At 38.4% G+C, this 22,451-nt stretch overlaps 2 long non-coding RNA genes across 2 annotated transcripts; one reads left to right on the forward strand and one right to left on the reverse strand.

Moving 5' to 3' along the window:
- Nucleotides 1-1,202: 1,202 nt before the first annotated feature.
- On the reverse strand, nucleotides 1,203-18,636 carry LOC137097012 (uncharacterized). Its single transcript, XR_010909908.1, has 3 exons — nucleotides 18,475-18,636; nucleotides 8,721-8,857; nucleotides 1,203-1,754 (listed from the first exon to the last, which is right to left on the reverse strand). It is a non-coding gene; the product is annotated as an uncharacterized lncRNA (long non-coding RNA).
- On the forward strand, nucleotides 14,424-17,839 carry LOC137097011 (uncharacterized). Its single transcript, XR_010909907.1, has 3 exons — nucleotides 14,424-14,586; nucleotides 15,826-16,143; nucleotides 17,799-17,839. It is a non-coding gene; the product is annotated as an uncharacterized lncRNA (long non-coding RNA).
- Nucleotides 18,637-22,451: the final 3,815 nt, after the last annotated feature.

Raw genomic sequence — 22,451 nt, forward strand, 5'->3', positions numbered from 1 at the left:
TGTTTTCCGTCTTTTTTCAGAAATTATGAACAATGAACATAAAGCATGCATTATCTGGAACCCAGATGTTATCTCCTAAAATTAAGTCCAGATTGCTGTGGCTAGATGCATTAACTGAGGGTCGAATGCACAATTTCTGATAAATTGTGCCATCGGCACTCAAATCCAGCTTCCCAAGAAGTTAATGTAATAGCTTCAATTTCCATAGTTAGTCAAATAACTTCAAAGGGAAGAGAAGTCTAGAGTTGTTTTACTAAAACAGTTCAGGGGAAGAAGCATTTTGAGCAAATACAATGAATATTCAAATAGCTTTTAATTGAAATGGCTTGTATAAACCAACTTTATCGGGATTACTGCGCAAGTTTAAGATGTTTAAACTATCAAAAATAATAAACACAAGAGGGCAGTGTCGTATTAGAAATAAGAAAAAATGGGGCAATTTCTAAGTTTGTTGAATAAACTTCAAACAAGGAAGGCAATGAACAATTAATAGAAAAATAAAAGTGTTGGCATCCAGTGATGATGGGGATGGGGGTTGTCATCATCGTCACCATCATCCTTTTATTCAGGACAAACTATTAATCAGCATTGATAATTATGATGAACATATCAGTATTATTTTAGCAATCAGTTATTTATTCATCACCATTCAGGTCAAACTATTAATCAACATGCACATTGAGAGTGATGGCAAAAATATTTATATTAAATTATAGTTATTAGTTATGGCCAAGTTCCATATTTTTTCCTCCAATGACCTTAGAACATTACATGTGGTTCTTCTTCTCCCAACAGTATCCTCACAACCACCTTGGGAAGTAGCTCAAGCTGAAAGATAGCAACAAACCCAAGGTTTTGTAACTCAGTGAACCCAGATTTCTGAAGTCCCAGTCCATTACACCACCACAATGATGTGATCAATGATAAACTTATAAATACAGGAGGCCAACAATGGTAATGTTCGATAATCCTTCCAGATTTTGTATTTATACAGTAAAATTTTACAACAATCTTGTAAGACAGCATCAAAGAGTTTAGGCCAAGAAAAAAATGTGGTTTGACTAAATCTGTCTAATGATTGCATGGAAAAGTTATAGACATTATTATCAGGTCATTTCAGTTGGAGAAAAATTCCAGAAACATTGAAAGCAGAGAGGGGAAATAGATTTGATTGGATTTTATTTTATTATTTACATCCTACTTTTCTTTCCAAATGGCCTACAGCATACATTAAAACAGGAGAAAGTACAAAAGTTTTAAAAGCACTGAACAGTGCCTACAACCAAAACAGTATTTTTAAAACATTAAAACTTAAAGCGTTGTTTTCTATAGTTTGGGGAGGCAGATGGAAAGGGGAGATTGAAATAACTGCAATGCTTGCTTATTTATTTACAAGGCACTACTATCCTCACCCCTTTGTCCTGTACATGTGCGAGTGCTTAGAATGGCCTATAATCACAAATCAGTAGCTCCTGGTTGCCTTCAATTGCATTTCTGGTTTCACTTCTGTGCCATTTGTTGCTGGGCTGTGGATATTGTCCATCACCCCCATCAATGAATTGTCACTTTGTGAAGGGGTTTGTGTGTTCCACTGAACCTGCGGATGTTGGAGTCATGTGCTCCTAGCGGGGATCTCCCAGGCTGGCAAGGTCACAGGGGAGGAATGAAATCAAGCTCAATCTGAAGTCTTCAAGGGCAGAGCAGGCAGACAATAACATGGTACATCTTACAACAACTATGAAGGTGAGAAAAAGCTGCAACAGATAAGAGACCACAGGTCATTGGATTAACTACAGCACTGGATATGAACCTCTCTCTGTGAAGACTGTGCATTGATCGGGTGTGCACTGATCCCCACACCAAAAACAAATGTATCCACAGCCATCTTCAAATAAACAGAAAATAAAACCAACAAAAGTCCCATGGTGATTGGCGAGTGGTGAATGGGGCAGGACAGTGAAATCTGGAGACTTGCTCATGGGTAGTGGATATGGATTCAGTTGTTCTACCTCAATATCCAAGTCATTTGAGCACTTCAGCAGTTGTATCCACAACTGAGCATCCCTATTAAGGATTCACTCTGCTCACCTCATATGGGGAGGGGTGCAAAAATGTGCCCTAAACATAGTCTGCTGTTATCCCTAACTAGGCTGGTGCATGCAGAGCGGTCACCACTTTGCAGTCAAAAAAATAGATTTACAGAGACACTCGCTGGAACACCCCAGCAAGCGAGAGTCCAAAAGTGGCAGGCCCAAACCCAGCACCTCAATCCATGGGTGATACCAGATGAGAGACTCCCCCCTGGGCACACAGAAGACTGGGCGACTTGGAAGGCACTGAACAGACTGCGCTCTGGCACCACGAGATGCAGAGCCAACCTTCAGAAATGGGGCTACAGGGTGGAATCCTCGGCATGCGAGTGCGGAGAAGAACAAACCACTGACCACCTGCTGCAATGCACCCTGAGCCCTGCCACATGCACAATGGAGGACCTTCTTGCGTCAACCCCAGAGGCACTCCAAGTGGCCAGATACTGGTCAAAGGACATTTAACCAAATACCAAATTTGCAAAACCTATGTGTGTTTTTTTTCCTTTTTCTTTTAATCTGTGTGTTTGCTTTGCTCTGTTAGAATTGCAATACAATGGTTGCTGGTGACACAATAAATAAATAAAGTCAAAAAAATACAAATGAATTTTGGAACCTGGATGTCAGCTGTTATCAACAGTGCTGTGGAATTTAAAGAGGCATGAATGGAGGGTGAAAGGGAGAATCATGTCAAGAGGAAGGTGCATCAAGTCAACCCTGGTTGGGACTGCCTTCCATCTGGAAATTGATGTCTTCACTGCGAAAGAACATGCGAATCTAGAATAGACCTCTACAAACACCTATGGACTCACCACCAAGACTTTACACTTAGAAGGCCATCATAGAAGGGTTCAGCTATTGATATCGAGCTCTTTTGGGAGGGTCTCCTGGCAGAGGAGATCCCTTAGGACCGCTCAAAAGGGCCCTTGAACCTTGGTGAGGTCAGCGGAGGCCAATCCAAAGACTAAAAAATATTTAAAAATAATGCCTCATCAAGGTGGAAGAAGTTTCCAGCAACCGAGGTTTATTTGTGATTCAGCTGAAATCAGATGCATTGCAGGAATCATTCCGCTGCAAGCATACCAGTACAAAGAATACAGGCATATTTATAGCAGAAGAACAAAGGAAAACATTTCAAAATTCCCGCCCGCCCCTTGCTGGCCGGCTTCAAGCTGATTGGCTGATGCTGGAACAGCCGGGAGGAGGCTGGGCGGCCCGCCCCTGCTCTGGACCAATCAGCGCGTTTCTTCGCCTCTAGGGGGCCAATGAGCGCCCTCCGCTCGCCTCGCAAGATGGACAAATCAGGAGCGAGAGAGGCGGAACGGCCGCGGACAATGGGGGAAAATGATGGGATTAGGAGTTTCCTGCCCGCTGGAATGCGGGCTTTGTTTCTGGCAGGCAAGGTGTGATCTTGACAAACAAAAGCTTTCCTGTTCTTGATGAGCTTTGGAGGGGGATATGAATGACTATTTCGGCATCGGACCTCAGGGGGGATCAACGATACCTTGTATGATTTAATCAGTCCTTTTCTTCTGGGTTTCTGTTGACCCCCTCCCCTCGCTGGCCATGCTCCGAGGGCTAGGGTTGGGAGTCAACAGTATTGTCCATGCAAGTGAGTCAATCAGGGAGGGCTTGGGGAGAACAAAGGAGCCTCTCCCCAAGGCAATACAGTAATCTTCAGGTCACATCTTTTATGGGGCAAGGGTTGGCAGGAAAGGCAGGGTGGGGAACATATTACATTTCATACAATATCTCCTTACACACATTTCATAAGGGGAAAACCCCATCCCCATCCCAGGAAAAGTTATTACAATATTTGATCTTTATTATAACGCAAACTGGAGATCTCATAGTCCTCTGGCGAAGGTGCGTGGAAACGGAGGCTGCTTGCATTTCAAGGCAAGCATCACCAGAAAGTTCGTGGCCAGGGATATGGTAAACAGTTCAGTTCATGAAGCAGAGAGTCAATAAGAAAAGGCAGAAGTCCAGCGATGGGCGCTGGGTTGGGTAGTAACGAAGTCCATCGTTCACCCTTTAGAGAACTGTGTCTCTCTCCAGGGGCCGGGATTCCCGCCTGGCCGCCTTCCCCGGGTCCCCCATGGGTGACCATAGTGAGTCCCCGGCCGCGGGGTCAGGCAGGGGCGAGCGGTATCGAAGAGAAACAGGCTGCCTTGGAAGAAGCCAGCAAAATCTGACAGACAGCCGATTGCTGTCAAATAATAATACTTTAAACAAAATGATTATTCCCCGAGCGCAGGAGTCCAAAATGAGGAAAGCGAGATGGCAGTTAGTCTTAGAATTAATAGCAGAAAAATACAAAATTAGAACGGCGTCAATCCGCCATAGTACTGTTTTAGTGGTTACTGGGGTCCAAAATGGCGGTTTCGGTATCCACAATTTTGCCAAACGCAGATCCGGGGTCCGGGGGGGGGCAGTAGGCGCCCCCCAGCAGGCTCACGGCTCTCCGGAGCCTGGAAAAAGGTTTATTTTAATGTTGATTTAGTCTGAGGCAGGGAAAGATACAAAAGTATCAAGCGGAAAGATTAAATGTTGCAAGTTTCAAGTACTTTTATTAGGGGAATGTTACAATGTATAGGAGAAGGGGAAAGGAAAGGAAAGCTGAGTGCAGTCTTATTATTGAGCTGCCTGCTGGGGTACATTTCATCAGTTTCTTCCAATTGTGACAACCAGGAACTGCGGAACTCTCCGCTGCAGTGCAGGCCAATCGTTGGCGGGGGCCCTCCGCCATCACTATGATGATGGTGATGATTATCCTTCTGTACAGTGTTGATGAGGGAGAGTCCATGATGCTAAAGGAGAACTACAGGTGCTAGTTAATTTACCAAGGGCACGTCCAGACAGGGTTTAAACCCACAACGAATAAGGTTTAAGAAACTAACTTCATCATGGGTTTAAGTCTTCATGGGCTCCCAAAAGACCCTGGCTTTCTGGGGGTGTTGTCCCCATTCTGGCACAGTAACTACAGCGCTGGATTGGGGCCACACCAACCCCCCTCCAAAAAAAGCCTCAAAAGAAAAAACTTACCGCACCACCATTAGGCCTCTCTGGAGGCCTCCTGGAGCATACCAATGATGCACCAAGAGGTGGGGGAGCCAGTTGCACCCCCCCCCCAAAAAAAACTGCCTCCTGGTGCATCATTGGTATGCTCCAGCAGGCCTCCAGAAAGGCCTAATGGTTGCACAGTAAAATTTTCTTTTCTTTTAAGGCTTTTCGAGTGGGTTTGGGGAGGGGGTGGATGCCCTCCTTGTTTCTCTGGGCTTTAAAGTCCAAAGAACTGAGGTGGGCTGTAGGGACTGAACCCAGGACTACAGAAGCAGTCCCATGGATCAAACTCACTCATATAATTCAGCCCCCACAATATACCAAGCACAATTCCGGTATCTATTCCTTGCTAAAGCAGTCAGGGTTTTACCTTTGGAGGAAAATATAATGGTGCTTTTTATGTGACTGAAAGCGCATTCAAAGCATACAAAATTACATGGCAATATAAACTTTTAATGGCTGGAGCATTTGATCTTGTCCTTGTGAACTATATTACTGGTAAGCCAAACACATTTGTTATATTTAAGCAACAATTTTGCCATTTTTAGTGAAGTTTATGTCCATTGTAAATTTTCTTTGCCGTTTATATTTGTTTATATTGTTTGACTTTTTTGTCAAAAGTTTCATTTGCTAAGTTTCATTTGTGCATTTTTCTTCATTTTTCTTCCCTTTGGTTTTATTTTATGTATTCCATTAATTTTCAAACTTTTTCTGGAGAAGTCTCACTCTTTCAGAGGCATGCAAAGGCAAACTCTTGCTGAAGAAACCTTGCCAAGAAAACCCCATACTAAGATTGACTTAGTGTCACCATAAGTCAGAAACAGCTTAAAGGCATATAACAATAACTATATTCAGTTCTTGTGGGTTTTTTCGGGCTATATGGCCATGTTCTAGAGGCATTTCTCCTGACGTTTCGCCTGCATCTATGGCAGGCATCCTCAGAGGGTGAGGTCTGGAGCTGGGAAAAAATGCCTCTAGAACATGGCCATATAGCCCGAAAAAACCCACAAGAACTGAGTGATTCCGGCCATGAAAGCCTTCGACAATACAATAACTATATTCATTATAGGATTATCATGATTTTATAAGTACTCGATTATTGCTTGTTTTTGTTATAAAGGATATCATCCAAATTTATAAACCCCAGATTACATTGTTCTATATATGTTTTATATATATAAACATAATAGGCTCATAAGATGCAGCTTCAATTTCTTTTGTTCTGTAAAGTACCACAATTTGCTCCATCATTTTGAAACATCATATATATTTCATGATTGTTTTATTTTGTCTCATTTGTTTTGTATCCTTTGAATGTCATTAATTCCAACTTGTTAATTGCCTTTTCTGTAGTTTTGTTGTTGGAGATATTTCTTTTGTTTTTTCTACAGCAGGGGAGAAAGAGAGAGCTGGACAAATGGACTTAGAATGTCTTTTAAAAGGCAAAGTTAAAGTCAATTCCTGCTTTGGCATTTCAGAAAATAAGTTAATTCAATTCAGGTGGCTTGGATGACATCAATGTTTCCTTGGAATCAAATCAGAACCTTATCTCAGATCATACATCATTTTATGTCTTCCCATATATTATTTATGATATAAGTAACTGGAACCTTTTAACGTATTGACATAATTGAATGTCCTCTTTAAAGAAAACATGTTCTCCCTTCTGAGGAAATGACATTTGGGAAATTTCAGATGGGGCAGAAGGGTTGGAACACAAAATTTCATATTTGCACTTTACTACTATTCTCTACCCAATGACATAAAGCTCTCTTTGATATTGCCCTCTATCCTTAATTTTGCCTTCTCACTTATGCACTTTATCCATCAGCCCTCTCCGCACAATTGAGTTGCACCAGTCCACCAACCCATGCCCAGAAACTGGTTATTCTTTCAGGTCCATTGGTTCTTGGTTCGATGGTTGCTTTTATATTCTGTTATAATGTTGTTGTTTTATTTTGGTTTATCCTGTTGTTTATGTATTTTAGTGTTTTATATTTTAACTATGTTGATCGGGTTCATCCCCATGTAAGCTGCCCCGCGTCCCTCCGGGGAGATGGAAAAGGAATACAAAAATAAAGTGATCGTTATAAGATTGGACTCTACACATTGGGATGGGAGGTTTTTCAATCCATAGTTTTGTTAGCACAATTTAATAAAATGACACATATTAATAACTTCATGAAGCACCCTTACAACTGTCTTGTAGAATTAGAGAAAGATAGACACAGGCAGTTATGATGAATGAAAAATTGTACAAGGTTTTCTTTTTGTGCTGTATTGGCAGCGACACATTCATATATTCTTTTGACCTTCCTTCTCTCCCCCACCCCCATGTTTTTTTTTAAGTTATGATAACATTTCAGGTTAAAAGATAGAGTTGCATGTCTCAAACCTCTGTCCCTTCCATAGCTCACCCTGACATGTTCTTTCCATGATGAAATTAATGCATTGCCTCAAAAATATCATGTGCCTCCGTGACCTTCTACAGTAAGATCAAAGCTTTGGAAAGAACAAAATTGGCTTGAACTGCTATGCGGAGGACACCCAGCTTGTTCCAGACCATTTCCTATATTTCCCGAAAGTAGCCTGCTTTGGTTTGGGATTCAATCAAAGCAAATCCATACCCACAGCTTGCAAATGTTTCTGCCTTGAACTAGAATTCCTAGAATCTTTTAATGGGGGGAGGGGGAGCGCTCTTCCGAACTCTGTGTGCTTTTTTCACACAGGCAGACAGGGAGACAGAGGGTGCATCTATTTATATTGAATTTGAGTTTAGTGGGCCTATTCTATATATAATTAAATCTAGGTAAAACCTAGGGTGCGTCTAATGCAGTTTGACACCACTTTAACTGACATAACTCAATGCTATGAAATCATGGAATTACACTTTAACAAGGTCTTTAGCGTTTTCTTCCAAAGAATGCAGGTGCCTCTCTAAACTACAACTCCCAGGATTTGATATTACTGAGTCATGGCAGTTAAAGTGGTGTCAAACTGCATTAGTTCTACAGTATAGATGCACTTAGAGTTCAAAATTCCATTTTTACCTTTGCAACAGCAAACCTTGATTTTGCTGAGCCCTATGTAAGGAGAGTATGTTACCATAACCTTCATAAGGCTATCTCAGCTCAAGCATGCAGATGTATATTGCCAATAGTAACGCAATAACGGTTACATCGTTTTCTCCTTTACTCTCCTTTTTCTCAAAAATACTGATTGAATATCCCATCCTTTATCTGAAATGCTTGGGAGCAGAAGTGTTCAATACTTCGGATATATTCAGATTTTGGAATACATATATATATATATATATATATATACTGAGAGATGCTGGACATAGGACCCAAGACTAAACATGAAATTCATTTACGTTTCATTTTTATCTTATGCAGATAGTGTGGAAATAATTGAATACCCAATTTTAAAAACAATTTTGTGCACAAAACAAAGTCTGAACTATCAGAAAGCAAATGCGTCAGTATCTCATTCACCCGTGTGGACAATGCTGAATTTCGGAGTACTTTCAACATTCTAGATAACACATAAAAACACATAAAACTTACTTACTTTGTTACTTCTTCTTGAGTATCTGGCTACTTCTTTAATCTATATAGCATCATTTATGCATAATTTTCAACAGAGGTTGCAAAGCATACTTTTCCACTTCAAATCAGGGAGAATCAAATAGCACATCTCAATGACCTCTGGAATGGTAAAAAACAGTATTTATTGACAAAACAAAGAAGAAAGTTTTTGTCTTTCTCCTAAAATTCAAATGGACTTTTAAAATATATTTGCAGGAGTGCTCTAATTGTTCCATGAGATGTAGCATTCCTTAAGGATCTGCTTCTTTAATTTATATCGCATAATATATGCATAATTTTCAATAGAGGCTGCAAAGCATACTTTTCCACTTAAAATCAGAGAGACTCAACCAGCACATCTCAGTGTCTTCTATCCTCTGGAATGGTAAGTAACAGAATTTATTAACAAAATAAAGAAGAAAGTTTTTGTCTTTCTCCTAAAATTAAAATGGACTTTAAAAATATTGGCAGGGGTACTCTAATTGTTCCAGGAGACGTGGCATTCCTTAAGGGAGGCAGAAAATAATGGCAGGTTTATTGGTAAGTTCTCTAGTTATTTGCTTAGTTTGGGACAAGACATAATGCATTCTTAGAGTGGACACAGTGAAATCAGTTCATCATGATATATGATTTTCAAAGAATTTTATTTAGATGCAGTTAAATCTGGACTCAACCGTGTGTGTGTGTGTGTGTGTTACGGTCGATGACCAGCACCAAAAACTGAACAAACGTCGGAACATTTACCTTTAGGTATTAAGAAACACTGTCAAAAGCAAAGTTAAAACCCAGTAACAAATATAATAGTTATAATGGTATGGTATTAAACATTTACATGCTAAGATGACAATGGTAAATACTGAAATAAATATTAAAACCTTCTAAGACTGTGACAGCATTTTACACATATTTATAGTTCAGTGAGGTACCAGACCTATTTGGTATGAGATGATGAAGACCTTGAAAACTACAACTCCTTTGAATCCATACCATTGAGCCATGGCATTTCAAGTGAGGTCAACAGATTGCAATGTAGATGCATACTGGGACTCCTTTAAAGCAGTAGAAAAGGTTACATGATGGAGGGTGAATTGGGACTTTTCCTGCTAAATCAGTACAGTTTTAGGTAAGAACCCATCCACCCAATTTTTGTAGAAATTCAGTCCAGTAACATCTGAACTATCATAAAGTCCTTCACTGTACAATATAACCCCGATATCCATGGAAGAAACATTCCAGGACTCTGTGTGGATACGTGAAACCATGGATAATAGAAAAAAACCTATATCTTGACAATCCTTGGGCTGGAAGCATATCATAGAATCTTACTAAAGTACTGGTCAAGATAAGTAAAAATTTATTCTAAGTATCAGTATTTTATAGACCGCCAGAGACAAACTGTGCATGAGCAATATCTAAAGCCTAAATGGTAATTGTTACCTAAAGTCTATGTGATCAGCACATAATGTTTTAGGACTTCCTGTTGATGAGAATGTTTTTCAGGGTCTGGCTCTGTGTGTCACCATAACCTCAAGTTGGTGACCCTGGGTATATAATACTGTATTTGCATATGAAAGGCAACCATGCCCACCCTGGAGGAAACACCAAAACATGAAGAAAAAAAACCAAAATATTATTTTGGGATAACTGAAGGCCACAAGAAAGCACCTTCCTTGGAAACTTTTAATCAGAGGCTGGATGGCCATCTGTCAGGGATACTTTGATTGTGCTTTTCCTGCAGGGAGTTGGACTAGATGGCCCATGTAGTCTCTTCCAACGCTATTATTCCATGATTCTATGAACTTGTTTTTATTGGTAACAGCTGATAGAAAGGCTTGACAGCCAGACATGGTCCTGAACAAAACAATGGCCAGCTTTCATGCTGGGCTGGTGGCAGCTGCTCTGCATGCGTTTACAGCATTTCTAGGAAAAATTAAATGACAGAGTTCAGCAAACAATATAGGCCATGGGGAGATGTCAGCTATTTTCATAAAGGGTTTTATTAAGCTCGTGAAAACAAATTAGCAAACAGCAAAATCTTAAGACCTCACAGCCTCTGAGGATGCCTGCCATAGATGCAGGTGAAATGTCAGGGGAGAATGCTTCTAGAACATGACCATACAGCCTGAAAAACCTACAACGACACAAGAGAAATTTTGTCTGCTCAAGATTTTTTTTCTTTTGGCTAGGACTTTATCACCATGGCAGTTGCACAATTACCAATACTAGATACATACTAGCATGAGCACCTTAGGTATCACTACTCTCTCTATTCTCCATGTGCAAATTCTTTGGTCCATGGTCCTGCAATCATACTGCAACATAGCCCTGTAATGCCACCTTCCTGTTCTTCTGTTGTCACTAATAACAAAAAGAGGCAAATATTACTGGAAATTATAAAATAAATAATAGAAATGGGAGATGGGATCCATCACCCCAGTGATAGCATGCACACACAGAAGTGCAACAGACCTATCGCACAAGATAGGTATTGGGAATGTTGCATGATTGACAGTTGTTCACAGGTTTTGCCTGTCACTAATAGCAAAAAGAGGGCTTTCAAATCAATTCTGGTGTATGGTAATGTTTTCATAGGGTTTTCCTGACAATATTTATTCAGAGGTGGGTTGCCATTACCTTTCTAAAAGAATGAAACTTACCCAGTGAGTTTCTGTGGCTAAGCTGGAGTTTGAACCCTGTTTCAAAGTTGTCAGAATGGGTTTCCATGGCTGAGTAGGCATTTGAACCCTGGTCTCCTGAGTCATAGTCCAAAGGTCTGACCACTAATCAGCCTGGCTACAATACGAGAATAATAGCCCAATTAATTAGATTGTTGCTTGCTTGGCATATAATAGCTGCTATTGGAATGAGGAACTTTAGTTAAGGTTTCTCATGAAAGTGGTCATTTTCATTACTACTCCAGGCAGAATAACCCTTATCCAAAACATTTAGATTTCAGATTTGCTTTGTTTTGTTTTGTAATATTTGCATATAGATATTGTGAAATCTTGGAAATGGGATTCCAATCTAAATCACAAAGTTCTTATATGTTTTATGCACTTTGTCCATGTATCTTGAAGGTAATTTTTAAACAAAATATTTTTAATATTTTATGCACAAAACAAAGTTTATGTACACTGTATCAAAGATATCACTATCTCAGTATCCAGATATTGCAGCATTTTGGATTTCTACAAAATCTGTACTAACTATATTAATAGTTGTGTAAATTTTTGTGATTGGAATCCGCCCTGAGTCCCTTCAGGGAGATAAAGTGGAATACAAGTAATTTTCTGTTGTTTGGTTTCTAACTTTGCTGTATTATTTTTGGGCTTGGCCTCATGTTAGCCATCCCGAGTCCCCTTTGGGGAGATAGTGGTGGGTTATAAATAATTTATTATTATTATTATTATTATTATTATTATTATTATTAAATCATCATCATTATTAGATGATGATGGTGATGATGATTCTTCTCCTTCTTCATCCATGCTGACCCATTTTAAAATATATTTTCCCCCAAAAAATCACTCAAATATCTGTTTCATCCGCTAAAGTCCAACTTTGCTCCTGTCTTGTGAATCGTATTGTGATTATATTACTTGCTTAATATTTGTAAATACTATCAAGAAAAAAAATTCTATGATGACTTTTACATATAGTGAGATATATGACCATTTTTCAACCCATCACCTAAATTAGAGTTAATTTGGGTCCTAAATTATGAAAACACATCCTGCCCTAATTTATGTTTACTTGTAAATTTTACAAGCAGCATGGTAGAGGAGGTACTTAATAAATAACACACAAGGAAGGGGGAAATGCCAAGCGGAACCACAGCAGGAGAAGCACTTAGCAGCAGTATCAGGTAATTAACAAACACCTCCATCTGCTCCTGTCTGAGTTCAGCAGCAGCCATGGGGTGATTTAGAACAGAGGGCTGGACTAAATAAGGAAGAAAGTGAATTGGAAACCGACAAGACCTCTGAGGACTAAAGGGTCACACACCTATTTTTCCTTTCAGAATCCCACAGTTCTTAAAATTGAGAAGGATACTTTGAAAGTTTTTTTCTACTCATTTAAACCTAATGAGGGCTGTGTATGTGTGAATAATAATAATAATAATAATAATAACAATCATCATCATCATCATTTTTTTAAAGAATATATAAGTCAACACTGAATCGATAAATACTTTGCAACACTAATTTTAAATCTGGATGAGAACATATATAGCCTTAAATTTATCCCCTAGACTTAATGAGGAAGAACACTAATGCACTTCTTTCATTAGATCATTCCTTAGCCAAAGGGCTCTGGGTTTGCTCTTCTTTTCAGCAGCATTAATGCCTTTTGCAGACTAGATTCTAAGTTTTAATAGACTATGTTGGGAAGGGGAACTTAATTTAAATAATAATAACTGAAGCTAGCAGGAAGTCAGCAATTCCTGCTAATCGCACTCTTTAAATACATATTTTAAGATGAGTTGTGTAGAAAAGCCTAAATTCTATTAAGCCATAAAGATGGGTTGGCAGCAGTACATAGACTCTTACAGATGGTAGGGACTGCAAAGGTAATCTAATCCAACCCCCTGCCTCAGAGAAATGCTAATGTACTCCTACAGCACATCTAGCATCCAAAATTGGAAAATTCACCACCCTCCAAAATAGTCTGTTCCACTGTTGAACAGCATTTTCAGGGGGAAATCTCTTCCTATGGAATCTCTTTTCTTGTACTTTGAATCCAGTAGTTCATGTACTAGTCTCTGAAGCAGCAGAAAACAAACATGTTCCATCTTTTATATTACAATTCTGATAACTATCATGCCACTTCTCAGTCTTCTCCAAGTTAAATACACCCAGTTCCCTCAACTATGTTCATAAAGTTTGTTTTCCAGAGCAGTTGATCATCTTGTGGCACATCCAGATTAATCTAAAAGACCACAAAGTCCCCTCTTCTGCTCCTGTCCTGATTTTACTTTTGAAATCCCTACATGTTTTGTTTGTCTCAGAATATTTTCTGTCGGCTCTTGGTTCAATCAGAGGCTTTTTATGCCATTCCTTGGGTTAGTTAATTTGAAACCCAGTATAAAATTGGGAGAGCAGGAACAAAATCTGCAGCTTTTCAGTTAGTCTGGGTGCACTCTTCTATGGATCTATTTTGGTTTGTTGATGGCTTTTTGGACAGTGGTATCTAGAACTGAGCACATTATTCCAGTTGCATTCTTTCATAAATAAATTCATTAAAAATGAAATATCATTTGTAAAACATCATACGTCTAGTATGATGTTTTACAAATGATATTTCATTTTATTTTTGATGAATTTATTTATAAAACATAAATAATTGGGGAACTGCCTTATACCAACATTTGGAACATTTGTATATTAGTTCAGCATTATTGGCATGAACAGTGACTTTCTAGAGTTTTTGGCAGGAATCCCGTATCTGACCTGCCTCTGTAAGAGCTAAGATTTCTAATATAGAGAGCAAGTCCTCTTCTGCTGAGTTGCATAAAGATAAGATGTGATTCAATCTGGGAAAGAAGAATTTGCCAGACAGTTATTCACATTTTAGTAGTGAAGTTAGGCTGAAAATATCTCAGTCTAGAGCAGACTTTGAAGTAGTCAAACTACCCCCACCCAGCAAGTCAGAAAAATGAACTGTTGATGCATTGGAACAGAGGCAATATATTCTGTACTTTTAGCCCCATGTGAGCTGCTCACCACATGGTTTTGAGATGTCATGGTGTCTGTGAGAAAGTGTGAGCTTTGCTCAGTAAGCCTGAGTTTATGCAGGACCTAGTGTCTTGCTTATTTGCTTTGTTCTTGACGGATATGCAACAGACTCAGGTAGATGAGCTGCTAGTACCAACTTGGTTGTTACTCACTTGAGGCATATGGTCCTCCAAATCTTGTTGCTCAGTACTGTTATAGTTTATCTGCAAATTCCAAGTCCTAAACAGCTGACAGAAGCCTATACTACTGCCCAATGTTTTGAATGGGGCCATCCTTACTATGCTCGCAGATATACTATTGCGTAGAACATAAAACACAAAGGACCAGACTGGAAAGGACCAGCCTGCCCTTGTTTCTGTTTTATACTATGGTGATGTGTCTCTGTGACTATCTGATATGTAATTTTTGTGCATGATTGGAAAGGAGGCTTTTCCTTGTGTGGCAGATGATTTGTGTTTTCAAACTAGAAGAACATATTTTGTATGGTTCTGGTTGATGTTTCATTACTCATCTGGAGATTTGGGATCTACAAAAGGCACTTTGTTGAAGTATTTTGAAAGCAATAATCAACTTTGTGTACGTTGACATTATTTACATTAAAGACCTATGCTCTTTTTTGGCCTCAAAGAACTATCTTTCACCAAACAGACAAAACATAGAGTACTAGCCGTATGATTAAGCAGAACAATATGGCCAACTCAGGGAGCAAATATTGGAGTGGTTGGTTGGTGACAACCATCTAGCTATTCCTTGCCCTTGATCTTCAGGTATGGCAGAAGATTCTCCCTTTTTGCCAGCATTGAAGTGAAATTTAGTTGCTCATCAACCCAGATTCCATATATGAAGTGAAAAGTGATACTATCCTGCTCTTTTCCTCAGGCAGCAAAACATCAAAACATCCTTACATTTACAGGCAGTCCCTGAGTGAGAAACATTCAACTTACAACCTACATATAGTTAAGAACAGGGGTAAAACAACAAGAATGAGAGGAATCTACCCTTAGGAAGGAAATTAATTCCTGAAAGAGTTATTATGCGGGAAAAGGTATCTCTACCAAAGCTTTCTCACCAATCCTTGTTTACATAACAAGCGACATTTTTCAAAATTGAATTATCACAAGGACAGAAAGTGAGGTGAAATATTCTGAACAAAGGCATAAACAATACAATTAATTCCCTATGCTGTCCAAAGTGCGTGTGTGTTTGTGTGTGTGTGTTTGGCTGGAGTTAGACTTAAAATGTACCTTGTCTGACTTACAAAATCAAGTTAAGAACAGATCTACAAAACCTATTTTGTTCATAACTTGGGGACTGCCAGTATAGGAGAATTAATGCATGCTTCTTCAATTACAGAGCTGCATTCTGAAATGAGATAAGGAGTTATTGAACTTTTCCGTAAAAGGTGTCCTACACAATCTTTCACAGTCTCCTATTTGAAACAGATGAAAGCATTCCAAAGTCTGCTGTTGCAAACTTTTCCAAATCTTGTGGGACTGTGGTGTGTACATTTATTCAAGGAAGACGGCCAAATAACAGTTTTGGGGCACCGCCCTGCCTGCGTGCCTCTGCTAGGCAATATAAACAGGACCAATCTGCATCTTTCATTCACCAGTTGATGCTTAATCCAAGAATACAAAAGAAGAAGCAGACTATTACGTAGAAACCTACAAGGTATGTGACACTTGCTTTTGAAGATTTACTGTTGGAGGTAAATTGTGTCCTGTGTATGACAACATTATTCTCCCCTTGCAACTATGATAAAAACCATCTCTTCTCATTGCAGTACCATTTCTGCACTCACAATTCAGATTGTTATTTTTTGAATGAGGTGAAAATAAGAAGTGCTCAAAATTGCAGGTTTTTACAAAATGTTGACAGCTCAAAGACATACATCACTTTTTTATGATGAACCTATCCAGGATTCTTTTAATTATGTAATGCTATCAATACATATATGGCTATGTCTTTGTGTGATATGTGATACTATTTTATTTGATGTTTAATGTTTTATCAGGGGAGGGTCAATTTTGATGTTTTATACTGTTTTTTATCAACAGCACTAAATTGATGCCAATACTGTGAGCCGCCCTGAGTCCCCTTTGGGGTTAAGAAGGGTGATATACAAATACTGCAAATAAATAAATAAATAATGCATTGTCATAAATCTAAACTAAATTTGTGAATCTGAAGCTCAGCGATCAATTAAAGTATATACAATATTTATACATCAGCATAATCTAAGACGCAGTTATATGCACTTCTGTGGGAGTGAATGCCAACAAATTTAATGGGACTTCTTTGAACAGGCATTCAAATTATTTTGTTGCAAGTAAAACATCTTGGGAGATATAGTTTTAACATAAGAGGTCTTTTCCACTCCTTAGACTTTGCTTGGAAGAAAAATCTGTTGATTTCAAGTTTTAAATACATTTAGTCAACACATTTATTTAATGATAAACACTGGTTTCAAATATATACATATCAGAAAACAGCTGTTATCTTGAAGAATTGAAAGAATTGAATAGAAAGTCAATTTCTATTTCAATTTAACTACTTATATTTCATAATATAATATAAAACATTAAATGCTGCAATGCACAGTATACATTTGTAGGACGTGTGTAAGATGTACAGATTACTGATTCATCAGTCATTGTAGGTCTTATAAATAGATTACTGTTGTGGATGATGAACATGTTTTAGTCACTGAAGTATCCTGTGTAATTTCATATTACTATATAACTTAGAGTCCAATTTAACTGGTACATGTGAGTAGATTTGTTAAATTCCCCAGACAGACATATGATTAAAGTTTAAGTGAAATGTTTTAACCAAACCGCTGTAGAAAGGCTGTAAACCTATATGCTTTTTAAATCTTGGTTTTGATCCTACTGAACTCATTTAGTCTTATATCAGATTATGATGCATTTCAGTTACATAATGTGAAAGTGATGTGAACTGAAGTCACATTCTAGTGGTATTTAATGGAGGCAAAACTGAACAAATTTCATAGGTAACTCATTAATTGAGGAAATAATTTGACACATTTCCTGAGATATCAATTAAACATCTCTGCAAAGAGAAATGGATGTCGTTGCTGTTGTTGTTGTTTGCAGCACCATCAACAACAACACAGCTTTCATTGTGGTGTTTCCTTAAAATAACATTATGTAATATTTACTTGAACATATTCATTTTCGATTTGCTTGTGTTAACTAGTTTAAAATGCCAGGATTGTAGCTGTATTATTACCACTATGTCATCTGCAGCAATTGTATTGTGAATTGCCAAGCTGTTACTTTTTATTTTATTTTCTTCACATCCAGCACAAAAGAACAGCAACAACAACACAAGTCAGGTATACTGTTCAGTCATTTCAACATTTGTGTCCCATCCATTATGTCATTCAGAATGCCCTAAATTTATCATCACATGTTAGAGTCTCCCAGGATTTTAAAGACTAAAAGTGCAAGCTGTATTCTGAAAGAAATAACAGTATTCTGATCACAAATGGGTAAATGAATCTCTGCTTTAAACTCTAAACTTCTTCAGCTTATAACAAGAGTCATATTTGTAATGATTCCAGACTCATTGGCTCCAACATATTCTAGTAGTGGCATATTTTCCTTTAAAAAAAAAAAGATCCATCATTGATCTTCTAGCTGACATTCTGTGATTTCTGGTACATATCAATATATACCAAAAATTGGAAATTGCCCTCCATTATAGTGTGGTTTGTTCCATGCAAGCAAAATTTTACAATTAAGTCATTATTATTATTATTATTATTATTATTATTATTATTATTATTATTTACTTTTATCCCGCTTTTCTCCCACAGATGGGACTCAAAGCAGTGAACAAAATACAAAAACAAAATTTGCATAGTACAGATAAAGCAATGTTCCCCCAACCCAACATATAAAACAATAAATCAACACATTGTATAAAACACAAATTACATGAATATAAATAAACATAAAATAACACATTTATCATTACCATTAAAATCCTTGTGCCACAGGCCACTGAGGTTGTCCTAAAACATTAAAACGTTAAACTAAAAGTAGCAGAGCTTCAAGTCTTTGGCCATGTGAGCCTTGTCTGATCAAAATAAGCTGCTCTTGTGGGTTGTCAGGGAAGGCCTGCTTACATAAGAAGGTTGTCACCTGAGAGTGAAAGGCCAATAGCGAGGAGGCTGAACACACCTCTTTGAGGAGGGAGTTTCAGAGCCATGGGGCCACCACCAAAAATGCCCTCTCTTTTGTTCCCACCAACCGTACTTGTTACAGTGGTGGGACTGAGAGGAGGGCCTCTCCTGATGATCTCAGGGCTCATGCAAGCTGATAGGAGGTGATGCAGTCCCTCAAGTAGACTGGACCCAAACCCATAAATTAGGAATATGGAAGGCTTTCATTTGGGGTGCACTTTAAAACAAAGCAACTTTATTCAAACTTATTATTTATTTATTTATTTATTTATTTATTTACAGCATTTGTATTCTGCCCTTCTCGGCCCGCAGGGGACTCAGGGCGGATTACAATGTACACATATATGGCAAACATTCAATGCCAATTGGACATACAACGTATATAGACATACACAGAGTCTATTTAACTTTTTCTGGCTGCTAGGGGAGCTGTCGCTTTCATCGTCCATCTGCAACACTGATGAAGTACTTCTGCATTCCCCACATGCTTTGCGGAGTCTTTTTTATGGCCTCATAAATTAGTTAAATTGGCCTCCCCACACATAGGTGATACCTAATTTTCCTACTTGACAAATGCAACTGTCTTTCGGGTTGCAAAGGTCAACAACAAGCTACACAATTGGTCGGACACTCATTCCGACCGGGTTGGCTTCAAAATCATGACCTTTTGGTCAGAGTGATCTTACCAGAGTGAACTTCCTAGACTGATACGTAGATCAGAATACTGTCATCCTTAAGACTTCTTAATTTTTGATATGTAGTTGTCAGAATATAAACTATGCCCAGAAATAGATTTCTCAAGGATGAATATGTCATGCATTTTAAAACAGGCAAACAAATACAGAAATATGTGGAACATTGTGCAAAATTAGTATGGAATGATTACATAATAACTTGTTCATTCCTAATATAAATCGATGTGTCCTCCAAACAGAGTCTGAACTATCAGGTCATTATTTTGGAGACTGCAAATACTAATGCTGAAACCAAAATTTACAACATGATGCAAAATAGTAGGATTTTTTTTTTATTAGTGGGTTTACGTAAGAGGTAAAGAAATTGCAAACAGAGGGTAACAGCTATTTATGGAAATGGAAAATATTTTTTATTAGTATTCTTGCAAACAAAACTGTCTGTGAATTGTCCAATTTCTAGGCAGGAAATAGCCAAAGGCAAATTCTCATGTGGGAAAATCAAAATCATAATTATTACATTAATAGTTCTGTTTGACATCTACCTGACATCTTCCACAGAAAACAAAACCACAGGCAAAAAGGGGGAGAAACCACTTGCAATGCATGTCATTTTTTCCAATGACCATAGAACATAATTTTGCCTCAGCTCTGGTGATACAAAAAAATCTTCCAGATGCATAAAAAGACCCATACTGCTTTAAAACAAGGTCCAGTCTTCCTTTGTGGGAACTAGGTAGATAGCCAATGGACCTTAGAATCATAGAATCATAGAGTTGGAAGATACCTCATGGGCCATCCAATCCAACCTCCTGAAAAGAAGCAGGAAAATGGCATTCAAAGCACCCCGACAGATGGCCATCCAGCCTCTGTTTAAAAGCCTCCAAAGAAGGAGCCTCCACCACACTCCAGGGCAGAGAGTTCCACTGCTGAACAGCTCTCACAGTCAGGAAGTTCTTCCTAATGTTCAGATGGAATCTCCTTTCTTGCAGTTTGAAGCCAGTGTTCCACATCCTAGTCTCCAGGGCAGCAGAAAACAAGCTTGTTCCCTCCTCCCTATGATTTCCTCTCACATATTTATACATGGCTATCATGTCTCCTCTCAGCCTTCTTGTCTTCAGGCTAAGCATGCCCTTGTCCAGAATCAGGCTCTGAATCTGTTTCCCTAGGATGGTTTGTTTTGGCCCTGACTTTGATAGCTTTCTATCAAAAAGTAAAGACATGTTGCTGTTTTTAAAATTGGCTTGTGATATTTTGATGCTCTTTTACGTGTTTGTTTGTTTTATTGATCTGACCTGTTTCATTTATGAACTGAACTGGATCCAGAGTTATTCATATGATAAGATCTGCTTAAATCTATGGCACAAGTCAATAACTAGCCTAAATGATAATTTATTCTTAACATGGCCTCTCATTATTATTGGAATGCTGTTAGTGATTAAATTACTATAAATACAAAAGTGTTTTCACAAGTAATATCACTATTGCACAACAGGTAGTGCAAAGAATTGCCACCTCTTTCACAACTAGCTGAATGAAAGTGTGACCCAATATAACTATGCCATCAAAGCTGCTTTGAATCTCTTCTCGGGAGAAAAACACTGAATAGATTCAATTATTAAATAACTAAAATAAAGTAATCCCAACACAGCTCTACCGGTATAAATTTAGGAATGCAACTACTGCACATGGCCTTAATCTATTTCTTTAAGTATGACCATATTTACAACAAAATGTTAAGCCAAGACTCTGGCTGTGAACAAGCTGCATGCTGGTGCAAACTTGGCTACTTTCACGAGCACAATTAAACAAACTGGGAATATTGTGTTCTTTACAAGCCAGATTGGTAACACGCAACATTCATTCTTGGCTTTTGCTCCCTACAAGCCAAGATCTTTCATCCAGACAAGACAGAATTACAGAGAAGGAAGGGACCATAAGGATTATCTAGCCCAGTGGTTCTCAACCTGTGGGTCCCAAGATGTTTTGACCTTCAACTCCTAGAAGTCCTGACAGCTGGCAAACTGGCTGAGATTTCTGGGAGATATAGGCTGAAACACCTGGGGACTCACAGGTTGAGAACCATTGATCTAGCCTAATCCTGTGCCATTTGGAAACTGACAACTGAAACACCCCAAGAGGAGGCCACCAAATCTCTGTTTATAAACTTCCAAAATATCTGAGGTAGGCTATACTGCAGTGTCAAGCAACTCTGATCAGCAAGAAATTTTTCTTAGTATTTAGTCGGAATCTCATTTCTTGTCATTTGAAGCCATGCTTCAGATGTATCTCTTGGAGTAGCAGAAAATATGCTCACTATATCATCTGCATCAAGGGCTGGCAACTACAGAAAGAAAAGATGTCAGATTATTCTCTCTGGACACTCCAGAGGACCACACCTCTTGGTTTATCAACCACCACAAAAAAATCACCTCCTCCCTCACCGCTCTCGAAGTTGCAAATGGGGCATTTTCACAAGGTTTCGGAATTTCCTGGTCCATTTTAGGCCCCAGAGTCTCTTTTCTAAAAACTTGTTTCAAAAAATGGTCTTTCTTGGGCAAAAATTGGTCCAAAAGTGGTGGAAAATGCTCATCATCTGTCTAGAGGGCACTTTTGGTCAAAAACAGTTTACAAACAGTTGTAAAAAATTGTAAATAATTCTGTTGGACCCCTAAGCTGCCAAGGGAGCCTCCAAATGTGGAAATGTCCTCCACATTTCAAGAGATGCCTGTGAATGTTTTTGTAAATATATGCTGAAGATGAAAAGGTTAATAATACTGTCGTGCCTTTTCTTAAAAAACAGTGAGCGTTTTTTAAAAAAAATGGAAAATAAGCTACATTATAATAGAAAAAGAAACCAAATATGGTAGTCAGATTTAAAGCATAGAAATTGTTTCGCATTGAAGTTGTCAGGTTCTGTGCAATTTGATTCTTCAGAGTTGTCTAGTGCAATATTATTGCAACATGGTTATAATTGCTATACATGTTTTTCAATATACAAAACATCTGCACATATAGGGATGGTTCGGTTTTGAGAACATGAACAATAAGCAGAATCAGTTAAACTCATTGCTCTC

Source organism: Anolis sagrei, chromosome 4 (assembly GCF_037176765.1).
Source record: "Anolis sagrei isolate rAnoSag1 chromosome 4, rAnoSag1.mat, whole genome shotgun sequence".
Taxonomy (NCBI): domain Eukaryota; kingdom Metazoa; phylum Chordata; class Lepidosauria; order Squamata; family Dactyloidae; genus Anolis; species Anolis sagrei.